This window comes from Eublepharis macularius, chromosome 2, assembly GCF_028583425.1.
Source record: "Eublepharis macularius isolate TG4126 chromosome 2, MPM_Emac_v1.0, whole genome shotgun sequence".
Classification (NCBI taxonomy): domain Eukaryota; kingdom Metazoa; phylum Chordata; class Lepidosauria; order Squamata; family Eublepharidae; genus Eublepharis; species Eublepharis macularius.
In genome coordinates this window covers 60,747,653-60,761,480 of record NC_072791.1, presented here as the reverse complement: position 1 = coordinate 60,761,480, position 13,828 = coordinate 60,747,653, and positions in this window count along the sequence as shown.

Here is a 13,828-nt window from a genome sequence, read left to right as displayed (position 1 = left end):
AGGCAATGGAGACGCCAAGTCTGCCCATAGGAAATAATGTCTCTCTACCTCTTTGACCATCTGTATGTAATAAATAGGTCAATTATTTCCTGTGGGTGGTGGTAGACCTAGCCTCCAAAGCCAGGTCTACCCAATCCATTGTTAGTTGCTGTCTCTTAAACTTTAAAGGGCCATTATATTCTATAGGGTTCTGGAGGCAAGATCTACCCATATAAAATAATGGCCCTTTAAAATTTAAAGAGAAGATGCTGCCAAATAGCTGTTTGGTTAGACCAGCTTCCTGTCTCTGCTTCCCTCTTCCTGCTGCCTTTTGGGGACAGGGAAATGGAGGAGCAATTGTTAGCATGGTCCTGAATTTTCACACCTGAAAAAATATTCTGAAACAGTAAGGAGAGTCCTGAAAATTCAAGATAAGAACAATCACAGCCTCCTCAAATCCAGATCTGAAATTAATTGGAATTTTTTGTGTGCACACCCCTAGGCTGCTACAGCCTTCAAACAGTGTTCTAAAATAGTTCCATTGATGGCAATGGTCCTATGTTGCTTAAAGACTGTAGTTGCATTTCCTGGAAATATATGCTAATAGATAGACTCCACTCACTAATTATAATTGTCCTTTAGGCCACCATATCCTTAGTGCAATCCTTTTCTTGCTAATTCTCCATTATTCATACAATACTAGATACTAGTTAGTTGAAATGGCATTTCAAAATAAACAACTACTGTCTACTTTACAGTTTTTACCAGGGCCTTCGAAGTCAACAACTCTCTTTTTGCATTGGCAGAGAAAAACGCTTGGGCATAATTTTAGTTTAAATAATTGATGGTGTTCATAAACTGGATTATTCATATGATAATTAAAGGCTTATACCCTATGTTCAATATTTAGTGGCATAAACTAAACTAAATAAAATACATCATTTAAAAAAAAAATCTTGACCTTTCTTGCATTGCTGACAAAACAAATAATTTTGTATAACATGTTTTCTGATGACTACTAGGACTGTCAGGAATATTGAGAAGCAATCTTATGCCAAAATCCATTCGAAATTCTGAACAGTCATGCAAGTTTTTAAAACCATAGCCTGGTATCTGGAACAACCATATTTTGCTGACCCAGGAAAAGCAGATTTAAAATCTACAGACATTAAAAAATGAAGAAATTAGTGATGGGTCAACTCGCACATACACTCAAACCGTAATGTGATTGCAAATTGAAAAGTATCATCCTCAGATGCTACCAAAAAAGCCTTGTTTTCTGTCAAAAGTTCTAAATTTGACTGCAAAGTTGTTTTTTCTTACTGATGATTGGAAACTGTTCTTCTTATGTGTGGGATGGCTCTATGTTGCCTAAGCAACTACACAATGTTCTTTGCATCATTTTTTTATTTTATTTAGAAAATGTCTATGCTGGGGATGGGGATGGGGTTTAAAGGTAGGGGTGGGACTTTAAGAGTGGTGGTGGGCCTCCCTCCCCCCGTCACTTCAGTATGCTCCAAATCTTCCTGGAGCATACCGAAGTGACTTAGAAACATGAATCCAAGCAGCATGCCACTTCAGATTTCAGGGCTTTTTCCGAAGCCCCGAATATTTTTTGGGTGCACACCCATAGCCAAAATAGGTCAAAATACTGGATCAAGATTGAAGCTTTCAAACTCCCAAAGAACACACAAGGATATACTCAAAGGAGTTTATGAACAGAAATGCAGAAATGTGCAGTTAAAAAGCAAAACAACAAATACTAGACAACTAAACTAACACACTTAAACAGATTTCAGCCTCCCATCCAGATGTTATCTTTCAGGATAAAGCAAAAGAGTCCAAAAGGTTCCAAAGTGACAAGGTCCAGAGACAAAGATTCCAGGCTGACACAAATCTTGGTGGACAGATCCAGAAGACAAAAGCAGGTAGCAGAAAATCCTTCAGCAACTACACACAAAAAAGAGGGGATCAGGGGTACAAGCTATAATTAGGATCCTTGTTTTATCCCAAACTATTGCAATTGGCCAGATCCTAATTAACAAGTCAAGGATGATACACATACTCTCACCCAACCTTTGCTAAGATGATGCAATATATGTGCAAGACCTTGATGTTATGACATCATTGCATCTGCGAGTTCAATCCCAGCTCTGAAACTGCAGAGTCATGATGACTTTTCAGGTTCCTATCAGACTCAAAGACTGATCTGAACCATGCACTAGACAAGGCCACTGGTCCCAGTCTCTGGTCACCACCTGCCTCACTTCTGAAGGCAAAGACACAAACTTGTGTGGAGGATCTTAGCTGGTGGGCTGGTGTAGGATGAGGTGGTCCTTCAAGTACCCTGGCTTCAAGACATTTAGGATCTTAAAGGTAAAAACTAGCACTTTGAATTGGAAAAGAAAACTATCACAACTTAATTTTTGCCAAATAGTAATCCTAAGAGAGGGATCTAAGAGAGGGCAATAGAAGGAGAAGGCTTTTTAGAAGAGTGCAGAATTATCATGAGGGCCACTTTGAGTTCTGTGGACAAATGTAACAAGTAAATGATGTTGCCACTAAATGAATCCTTGTAATCTTCCATATTCTTAAGTGCTTCATACTGTAACTGCTTCAAGTTTAGTGTGTAACAATGACTGAGGAACTGTTTTTCACAGACAGATGGCTGTATATTATCCCATTCTCAGGTTTGTCAAATCTGTGCTATAAATATGTTCTTAGATCAATATAGATTTACAATTATCTTAATACATTTCCTTGAGTTGCTATATTATGGACAGTAGACATGAGTGTTATATATTATTAATTGACAGCATATACTTTTTACAGTTCTGCTTGGGGCACAGATTCTACAATTAAGAAAGAGGACAAAGCAAGGAAGACAAAATGTGATTGCTCACTGCACTCTCTGTAGTATACAGAATCGGAGAATAGTAACATATAGTGAAAAAAGAAATGTTTTCAGAAGAGAAATCTGAGGTCATCCACAATATACTCATTCAAGATTGAGCGCTTATAAAGAAATGAGTCTGCAGAGAGTTTGCTGCATGCACGTTTTTTAGCCATGTGCAGCTATATTTATCATTCATACTTATTTCTAGAGCACTTTTGTATAATTTGTATTGTCTTACCTCATTTACTCCAACAACAGCCTTATTAAAGCCCTACTTTCTGTCTCATCCATAGACCCTGAGTAAGGTTTTTTTTTTAAGGGCCTGACTGAGAGACACTGAGAAACAGATTGCTGTAGAGGCTGATTCTGAACAGTTTACAGGGAAATCCAATGTAGAATTACTCCAGCCTAAGTTTATTGATATCACTGAGCTTAAATTGGAGTCATTCCAAAGAGCAGTGCAGAAAACTAAGCCACAAGAGACAAATTACATGAGGAGAAGCATGTGAAGGGAGTTGCAATGTTAGCCGGGAAGCTGAGCTTTAAAAGAGATTGTAAGGCTCTGTCAATTTCCCCCTCTCTACAGAGCCAGGGACACTGCTGCTCAGAGAGTTTGTTTATTTCCTCTTCGCCTCTTAGAAGGTGAGGTGAAACTGACAAAGCCTTTGGGGGGCAAAGAGGAAATTAATAAACCCTCTGAGCAACCATCTCCCTGGCTCTGTAGAGCCCCAATACCACAGGGGAAGCTCAACCAGGGACATCCGGTGCCATAGGTGAAGACCAGACAGGGGCTTCCACCCTCCCCCCGGTTCACCCACACCCAAAGAGTGCAGACAACAGAGATTGGAACTGCAGGAGTGAAAGCACAGTGCTCGTCTCCTGAGCTAATGCCAGCTGCTGAACAATGGTGATGAGTAAAGTCAGGGTGGAGTCCCAGCAGCTGGCTACAAGCCACGCTTGGCTATAAAAGCCTGGCTGGAGAAACTGCCAGGCCTAGAAGCAAAGTGTTACCTACTTGTAACCACGCCATGGCTCTTGTATTGTGCTGGTGCCTACTCCTAGACCTGATGCTATCGGCAACTGACCTTGGACTGGACTTGACCTGGCTTTTGGATTCTGGACACATCCCTGGCGTTTACCTCGTGCTCTGACTACAGATTGGACTTGGCTTTTGAATCTTGAACTCCCCCTTGTTCATGTTGGTGCTCAGATGTTGGATTATCAGCTTGGGCAGGCCCAGCCCATGACAACTACATCATACTACATATGAGTGATGCCAGAGTTTCTCCATGTAAACAAAAAACTCCCTTAAATTTTTAAAATGAATATAATAATACATGAAGAAGTAAGTTCTATCTTAGCCTGCTCCATCTTCTGTTAGTATTCTACTTACAGTATGATTTTTCTATATAGAAACATTAACAAATACAATTCCAAAATACAGCCTGAAGTAATACTGTCCATGCTGCCATGTCAGGACTCTGCCACCTTATTATAATCTCATTTTGCTGCATTATGTAGTCATTAGAATGACAGATTAGGTTCATCCCCCTACTGTGCCATGAGTAACCTTGAGCCAGTCACTCTATCTCAGCCTAACCTATATCACAGGGTTATGGTTAGAATAAAATGGAAGTGAAGTGAATGGCGTAAACTGCTTTGAGCTCCTTGGAACAATGGTTGATTAAAAATGTACTAAATACATAAATAAATGTGTGAGCAAGACCTCAGTCAAATATTTTGCATTTTCAATAAATATTACTGGAAATGTGAGTCCAAAAATTACACTATTTGGAACATGCAAGAAAGGTCATGTAAATTAAAAACAATGTGGGGTGGATAACTGTCCAATAAGGCCAGTAGAATATAGTATCATGAATCACAGAACTCCACATTGTATTGTGGAACTCTTTGTGAGAATGAAGAAGGAAAATCTTTCCTCATTGGTGCAAAAGTCTTTTGCTTTTTTACACGATTGTATGTCTGGCAATGACTTCCAATGTTGGCTATAGTGTCAAAGCATGTAGCTCTTAAATAATAAATTCACTGAAAGAAAATAAATAATGTTCTACGTGCCTTACATGGGCTTACTAAGATAGTTTTTTCCAAACATACTTGTGTCTAAATCATATGCTTCCACTGCTCTTTCGAGTATTTACTTAAACGTAGCTGACAGTATTATTTCTGACAGATAATGTGTTTATAAATTGGTGTTTATAGGGAAATATGGAATTTCTGGGGCTGGTGTTATTGTTGAGGCTTGGGTTACAAAATGTGCCACTAAAGTATAATATGGAGCTCTGTGAGACAAACCATTAGACACATTTGTTTAAGGAAGCAATCTTGAAATATTTTTGTTCATAATTTTCATCTCTTTTAATTCTGAATTGCATGCATTAAACTTAAGTTTCCTTCATTTTATGTGCATTTCTTTCTTCATCCCTTTATATGCTGTTGTATTGTTGCCATCACATCTCTTGCTTTGTTATTACTAAAAATGCACATTCTTTTATATTCAGTATTTTATACAGGGCAATTTGTTGCAGCAGTGATGATGTATTAGTTTCTGTTCCATCTTAGCCTCTGTATCTATATGTTTAGAAATACTGAGTTATGATATGTGTTGTAAAAATTCTAAAGCATAAGTTACTCAAGAAATTATAAAATTTGACTGGAGGTAGAAGGTGTTGTGAGTTCTTGGCTTCTGGTTTTCAAAGCAGTCAAATGATCACTCACTATTTCCTAAAGCATCCTTTGGTGACTTCATATTAGTTAACATCTCAGCTGTCTGTGTCAATCTACTATCAAAATGTCAATTTAGGGTATTTCCAGATATATGTTATTTGAGTGGTGCAACTGCTGAGGAAGATGATTCACCCATATTTTCCTCAGATGTACAATCTTAAGTATTAGTTCAGATTAAACCACTTATTCTTGTTTGCATCCTAAAGGAGATACACTAGAGGTGTGCAGTTGGATATTGCCAACTTAATAAGATGCCTGATATCCAGGTCGGGTTGTCAACTCCACTGCTATCTCCTTGATGAAACTCCCAATTCCAATTCTGATGTTGTCACTCCTAGACTCCAGGTCTACCCCTGTAGAAAATAATTATGCTTTAAAATTTAAAGGTTATGACACCCAGAGGCCAGATCTAACACTGTATCTCCCATAGAAGAGGCACCTCCAGCTAATCTTTGGCCCCACTGGTGGCTCTACACTGTGCCCTGCTGGTGGCCTTGGAAAGTCCCTGCTGCCAGCACTGGAGTGGCACAGCCTGCTATGATATTAGAAAAATAGCAGGTGGGCCACTGGGCCAGGTGGCAGGCTCCCTGACTCCCATGAAGTTGGTTCAGGATTCCTGACAATCCTTTTCTATTTTTGGTAGATCAGGCCTTTTGACTGTGGAGGGCATCTACCAACATTAGGAAGTAATTTGCAGATGAGAGACAAGTCTTGGCCCTTTAAATATTATTTCCTATGGAGTTAGGCCTGGCCTACCCCCATATAAAATAATGACCCTGTAAAATTTAAAGGGCAGAGGCTCTAACTCTCATGTAAGGCATAAATGCACTTCCCCTTAGACTCCATTCCACACACCCCCATTTTAATTCTATATGGGCAGCTGGGAAAAGGTTTTATTTGCTTTTATTATGTATCAAGATTATTGTTCCAATATTTCCAGAACAATTTTCTGATACAATAACATTTTATCCACTATTTAATGATAACAATAAGTAATTAAAACAAAAACTTTGTACCTGCATAGACCTAGAATGCATGGTATTAATTAATTTGTTCCTGTGACAGTTTCAAAGCCATCTTTCCTCTGCTATCCTGGAGCTGTTTTCAAGATTTAGAAATTCTGCTGTTAACAATAACATTAGATACACTTGCAAGACACTTGAAAAAAAGAAGAAGAAGAAATCCTGAAGCACAGAATCAGTAACAGTATCAAAATATCAGTATCAAATTCAATTGATGACATGAGGACTGCAGGACTCATTCAACAACAGAAAATACTGTACCACCTCTGCTTATGGAATATCTAGTTATGGAATGTCCTTATTTAAATATAATTAATTATCACAGAGGGAAAGACAAGCACCAGGAAAGAAAGCTAGGTACAACTTTATAAAAGTTACTTTTTCATTAGAGCAGTTTTGAGAGCTGAAATCATTTGACTTCAAGCTCTTTTCCATTGTCTGCACTTTTATTCCTTGGGATATAAATCCATTTTGTAATTACTCCTCTAGTCTTATCTCAGAAACTTTGCCTGACACACCATTCCATATGTTTATGATTCTCTGAATGAAAAAGTGCTCCCTGACAACCGTTCAGATTTTTCCTTTAATTTCCATTTATGCCTTATTGTCTTAGAATGTTGAACTGGAAATATATGTTGCAATATTGTGTGACATTATCTGTATTACTTAAGATTTTATATACCCATACATCAACCAAACATCAGATAAATCTCATGGTTGCTCTTTTTTCTCCCTTCATCTTCTTTTCTAGAGCTCTGTAGGTAATAGATTCAATTTCGTCTCTGTGACAAGTTAACTTTAAGGATTTCTCACAAACCTTGGAGAGAATACATTTGCATCTGGGTTTGAGAAGTTCAGAAATGACTATTTTGGTTTGCAGTTGGTTAAAAAAAACAGTTTTGACTTAAAAAACACTAAGGCGCTTATAAAAATAGTCTGATCTGCAAATAGCATCCAATTCTGAAAAACCAATTATCCTTATTTATGACAACAATCGCTTATTAAGTTTAAATATACAAACTTTTGGTTGATTTGCCTTATAAATCAGGTTTCAGGCCTAATTTAGAAGAACTGCTATCCCCCATACAGATTCTGAAAAAATGGTGACACCATTGTATAGTAGCTGATAATTAATAAATTAGACCATAAATGCTGTAACCCTAAAGGAAATTTAATATCAGTGTTCTCCTATGCACTGTGTTCACCTCTGTATTGTTACTCCAGAATAAGTGGCTGAAAGATTCCAGCGTACACTTCAATTGGTTAAATAGAATTAAGTTCTACTGAAATAAATAGATTTTATTTCCATGAAATATTTTTAGTTCAGTTGTTAAGCAGTTAAACGATATAAAAGAGATTTTTTAAAAATGATTTGTGATCCTCAGGTAATAGTTTCTAAATTCTTACGGTTATGTTCAGAGACAAGGCAGAGCATTTTCCCTCATATATGTCATGTATCAGCACAGGAACACAATCAGTCTTCAAAAGACTCTGATTATTTGTAGGCAAGTTTCTTGTCAGCACATTCAAAATGTACAATGGAATTAATCTTCAGCAGTCTAGGTACAGTCTATCAGCAAAACATCTCTTCCTATCTTCCTCCCATATCTTTGCTTAGTTTTTGAGGACTATATGGTTGTAATAAATTAAGATGCAATGGCGAAAAAAGAAGACTCCATTCTGCACTGTCGGCACAGAAGGAAGATGACACCAGTTTCTGTCTCCAGTGAAAAAATGCATCTTTCGGGGAGAAAAAATTAAATAATCAATATGTACCTTTGGCAATCTAAATACCCTGCTGTTTATCTGAATGCATTTGAAATAGTCCAACCCAAATGCTCATAGAGCAACAAAGAGTATGCATTTGTAGTTGAAAAAATGCAAATTAACAAACAGAGCCTCAAATCTAAATATTTCCAAGTTTTCGTTTAGGTACAATATTTTACTATGCTGTTGTTAATTGTCTAGTGTAGAACTTCTTTCCAGTTTTGCAACCTAGTCTATTCAAATGCAGATAAACCTAAATACATTACCATCAACAATCCAGATGGTTTCCATTTCCATTGGGAAAGTAAGCCATGGTAAACCCTGGAAAAATCAACCACATGGATTTCACCAAATTTCACTTTTTCAGATGTAGACAGATGTAAAGATTTGATGCTCATTTGGTTCATTTTCAACACAAATCAAAATGCTTGTCCTGCCATGAATCTGAATTTTGACATTGTAATAAGTGCATAAGACTTCAGTTTGGTTCAAGCAGTTGATTATTTATTATTACATGCATTAAAATGAAATGTTGCAAACTCTTAGCATTTTTGTGTTAGGTATTCTTTTATGATTTTGGGAAAAAGTTAACTTTCAACAAATAATAGAACTTACAGAAAATAGTCTAAAAATTCTAAATAATTCAAATCTCAAGAAGAGCATGAGTCAGCCAAAAGCAAGTGCCTTAAAGTCCATTTGGTTTCTGTAGAAGATATTTAAGATGTGCTTTTCTCAGTTAATTAAAGCAGCGCGAATTTACAGTATTTAACATTGTCTAGATGGTGTTTCAAATGCTAAATAATAATGACTTAAGAAATACTTAATGATAGAATGGGATGACCAGCATGCCATGATATTAATGTTTTCAGTTTTTGAGTGTGTGTGTGTGTGTGGGTGGGAGCACAGCCACTCTGTCCATCTGTATTCATGCTGACACAAGAACATCGAGACTAGACTACTGTAATGCACTCTAGAAAGGTCCCCCACCAGAGTCGACTGGTGCGAAATACTGCAGCTCGTTTATGCTCAGACGCTAGATGGAGCATGCATATCACTCCCATTCTGGATTCACTGCATTGACTTCCTATCAGTTAGCAGACTCAAATCAATTCATGACTATTACATTCAAGGCCCTTCATAGCCCAGGCACCTCATATCTATGTGCCCACCTTTCCCCTATGTTCCACCGCTGCAGCTTCGCTCATCTGGCCAGGGCCTTCTGTAGATACCAGCCAGCAGCTGGGCAAAATCAAACAGCTGCTTGCACATGTGCTTTCTCTGTGGCAGCCCCACTTTCTGGAATGGCCTGCCTGAGTTGGTCAGGAAAGCCCCGATTCTCCTGGCTTTCTACATACTACCCAAACTGAATTATTCAGGAGGGATGCCTTAGTAGGTACAGGGACTAACACTATGCTATTGGGAACCGTCTGCTGATATAGATATGCATCTATTAAGAAGTTTCCACACTGCTAAACATGCCATGGAAATTAGTTATGCTTTGTTTCAGATACATTTCATCTCTGTGCTCAGCTTTCTGCTTGTTTAATTTTTTTCTGCTACCATTGCATTTGTATGTTTCCCTGAATGTCCTAACTGTTGTTCATTATTGTCCTTTACTCAGTGAATGTCCTAGCTGTTGATTATATTTTCAATCACACTGTGTAATCTGCCTTGGATCTCAGTGAGAAAAGCAGACTTTAAAGATATAACAACAACAACTTTGTTAAAGCACATGTTTTGAAGTAAACATAAATTGTAAATCCCTGCTCTACAGTATATGTTCATTCACTGTATTCAAATAGGCTTCCATATGCTTTTCCCATTAGTATTCAATACCATATAAAGAGGGGTCATTTAAACAGAAATTTGTCACTTTTCCTATCGGAGCTCCCCCCCACCCCCATCTCCAGGACTTCATGAAAAGTCATCATCATGTCACCATTTCAGCCAAAACCACAATCCTACATACATTTACTAGGAAATAAGTCCCATTGAACATATTTATGTATTGCCCACCTTTTTCACTGATACTGAGTAAAACACAGATAGGACTGAATGACACAGGTGTATTCTACAATTCAATTACAATAAATCTATTTTAGAGAGAACTAGAACTAGGGAGAGAACTAGAAAATTTGGCTTAAGTAAGAGAGTACTAAAACTGAGTCCTATAAACATAAAACTTCACTAGAATTCTTAAGCTTTTATATTTAATCCACCGGAAAGAACTTAATTTTTACATACAGAACTGATTGCTTTTCAGTGGTGAAAGCCAAAACCTTGAAATTTTGGTCAACTGGGTTTGTGAGCACACAGGTCATTGATTATTTGTAGTGCCCACATGAGCAAGGGCTTTCTCATTTATTGTAGTGCTAAAAACACCCCATCCCATTCTCATATTCAAGCTGCCTTTTGTAAAGCTGCCCCAGTCACTGAAATTAATGGTTCCTTGCCTGTGTAAGAGCTCCAGGAGAACATCAGAGTACCTGGAAAACTCTAATGTCTAGTTCCTGATTGTGCCAATCAAAATCACAGTGATTTTATGCCACTTACTTTGAGGTGAAAATGCTTAACATCTCAACCTAATGAAGTGGGAAATGGGAAGTGGAAATATAAGGAAGTGAGAAGAAGTCAGAGCCATGTCTATTTCCAGATTCTTGAGACACCTGCATTTGACTTAAAATTAGAGAAATATACACATCAAGGTAATGAACTAGGAATTTTTAAATGTAATGCAAAAAGTATCCTGGAGCCTCAAAATATGTCTTTGGGGTAGCTTTGTGATGGCATGGATGGAGTAATAGTCACACGGAAACTATGAGTGATTCCCCCAGAGCTATGAATCAAATTACCGATAGACTCAAGAGATTAACCTGGATACTCTACCTTCATGCTTTCAAAGCTGTGTCCATTAGATCACTGTGTCTCTTGAGAGACATGTCTCAGCAAGACAGAGAGGCATGCACCAAAGTAAGCAATATTTTAAACAAGGTTCTGCCTGAAGTCATATTTGAGGAAAGCTGAAGTATTTGTTCATTTATCAGTGTTTGATTACTCATCTGGCTGGTTTGATCTTTACTCTTTGTGTGTAGATAGAATTTCAAAAAGAGTTAAATCATTCCTTTTGAAATCAGGCATAATTTGCTCCCAGGCTAGAATTTTACTCGACTGGTTCCGACTTAGGGACCTAACAAGAAAATCTTGGGATAACATTCATTTCAGCAGCATAATAAACAGGCTTTACCTGAACTTTTTGACCTCATTATTTCCAAACATTTAGTTCACATACTCTTTCTCCTCTTGGAATTTAAAATATTTTGAATTATAGTCTCAATTAAGTAAAATAAAGCTTTGAATGCAGCGATTGCTCACTATAACGACTATAACTTATATGTCTCTTATCTCAATATCTCTCAGACATCTAATAAAGATAGTGAGGTGGGTAGCATTATTGGTCTGCATTGAAGAATAAGATCTGGGTCCAATAGGACCTTAAAGAACAACTAGATTTTCAAGGTCAAGGAGCTTTCAAGAGTCAAAGCTCCCTTTATCAGATATGAGGAGTGGAAAAAGGAAAGAATCTTTATAATCCAGGCAAAGGGTCAGAGAGGTATTGTAAATTAGAGTATCAGGAGCTAACTATAATACATGTTGTAGTTAGCTTGATAGATCAGGCGTGTGAAGTGCAGAAAGTTGGCATCTGTAATGTGAGAAAAATCTTATGTCCCAGTTCAACCCTGGGGATTCATTGTTCCAAATTTGCAAATAACTGACATTGCTGAAATTGAGTTTATTTGCAAATTTGGAACAATAGATCTCCCAGAGTTGAACTGGGATGTAGGAATTTTCTTGCAGACCAACATGGCTACCCACCTGAAACCATATAATACGCAAAAGTATTATATATATTTCTTTCTATAGGGAAAATACTGGAATATACTGAATATACTTATTTAAGAAGATGCTAGATGGTAATCTGACAGCTATGATGGTTCTCTAACTTATTTTATTTATTTATTTATTTATTTATTTATTATTTCACTTTATAAATTGCCCATCCTCAGGGGTTCTGGGTGGTGAACAACAGTTAAAATCAATAAAAACAAGAAAACAATAATTCTAAAATCAACATACAATAAACAATAATAAAATAAATTAACCAAATACATTAAGGTGCTATGGTGAGGAGAACCCCCCACCCCAAAGGTGAGAGACTGACATGGCACCTCCCCCTTCAACCACTGAATGCCTGGCAAAACAGCTCTGTCTTACAGGCCCGGCGGAACGATAATATGTCCCACTGGGCCCTGGTCTCCATTGACAGAGCGTTCTACCAGGCTGGGGCCAGGACTGAAAAGGCCCTGGCCCTGGTGGAAGCGAGGCGGGCTTCCTTTGGGCCGGGGACCACCAGTGAACATTTATCCGCTGATCAAAGTGGTCTCCGGGGAACATACATGGAGAGGTGATCCCAAGGATATGCCAGTCCCAACCCACTCAGGGTTTTAAAGGTAAGAACCAACACCTTGAACCTGATTGGAATTCAACCGGAAGCCAGTGCAGCTGGTGCAGGACAGGTGTAATATGTGACTGGTAGGATATACAAGTCAGGACCTACGCCGCCACATTTTGGACCAGTTGTAGTTTCCAGATCAGGCCCAGGGGTAGCCCAGCGTAGAGTGAGTTACAGTAATCTAGCCTGGAGGTGACCGTTGCATGGGTCACTGTAGCCAGGTCCTGGGGTGTCAGGTAAGGGGCAAGTTGCCTGATCTGACGGAGATGGAAAAATGCAGACTTGGCAACCACCGTGACCTAGGCCTTCATCAACAGGGAGGCATCAAAGAGCATGCCCAGACTCTTCACCGCTAGCAAAGTTGCCAGTGGTGTCCCACTCAGGGCAGGGAGCTGGATCCCAATATCTGGCAGCCCCTGTCCCAGCTGTAGGACCTCCATCTTCACCGGGTTCAGTTTCAGCCTGCTCTGTTTCAACCATGCTGTTACAGCCTCCAGAGCTCTGGCCAGATTGTCCGGGGCCGTGTCTGGCCGACCGGCCATCAACAGAAAAAGCTGGGTGTCATCCACGTATTGATGACAGCCCAGCCCAAACCTCCGTACCAACTGGGCGAGGGGGCGCATGTAGATGTTAAATAACATTGAAGAGTATTGCCCCTTGCGGAACCCCGCACACCAAAGGGTGACGGGGCGATAGATCTCCCTCGAGCACCACCCTCTGTCTCTGACCCTGGAGAAAGGAGACCAGCCACTGTAAGGCTGTCCTCTAATCCCCATGTTGGCAAGGCAGCTGGCCAACAAGTCATAGTCAACCATGTCAAACGCTGCTGTGAGATCGAGTAACACAAGCAGCGTCAACCCGCCTCAATCCAGATGCCTGCAAATGTGATCTGTGAGGGCAACCAAGGCC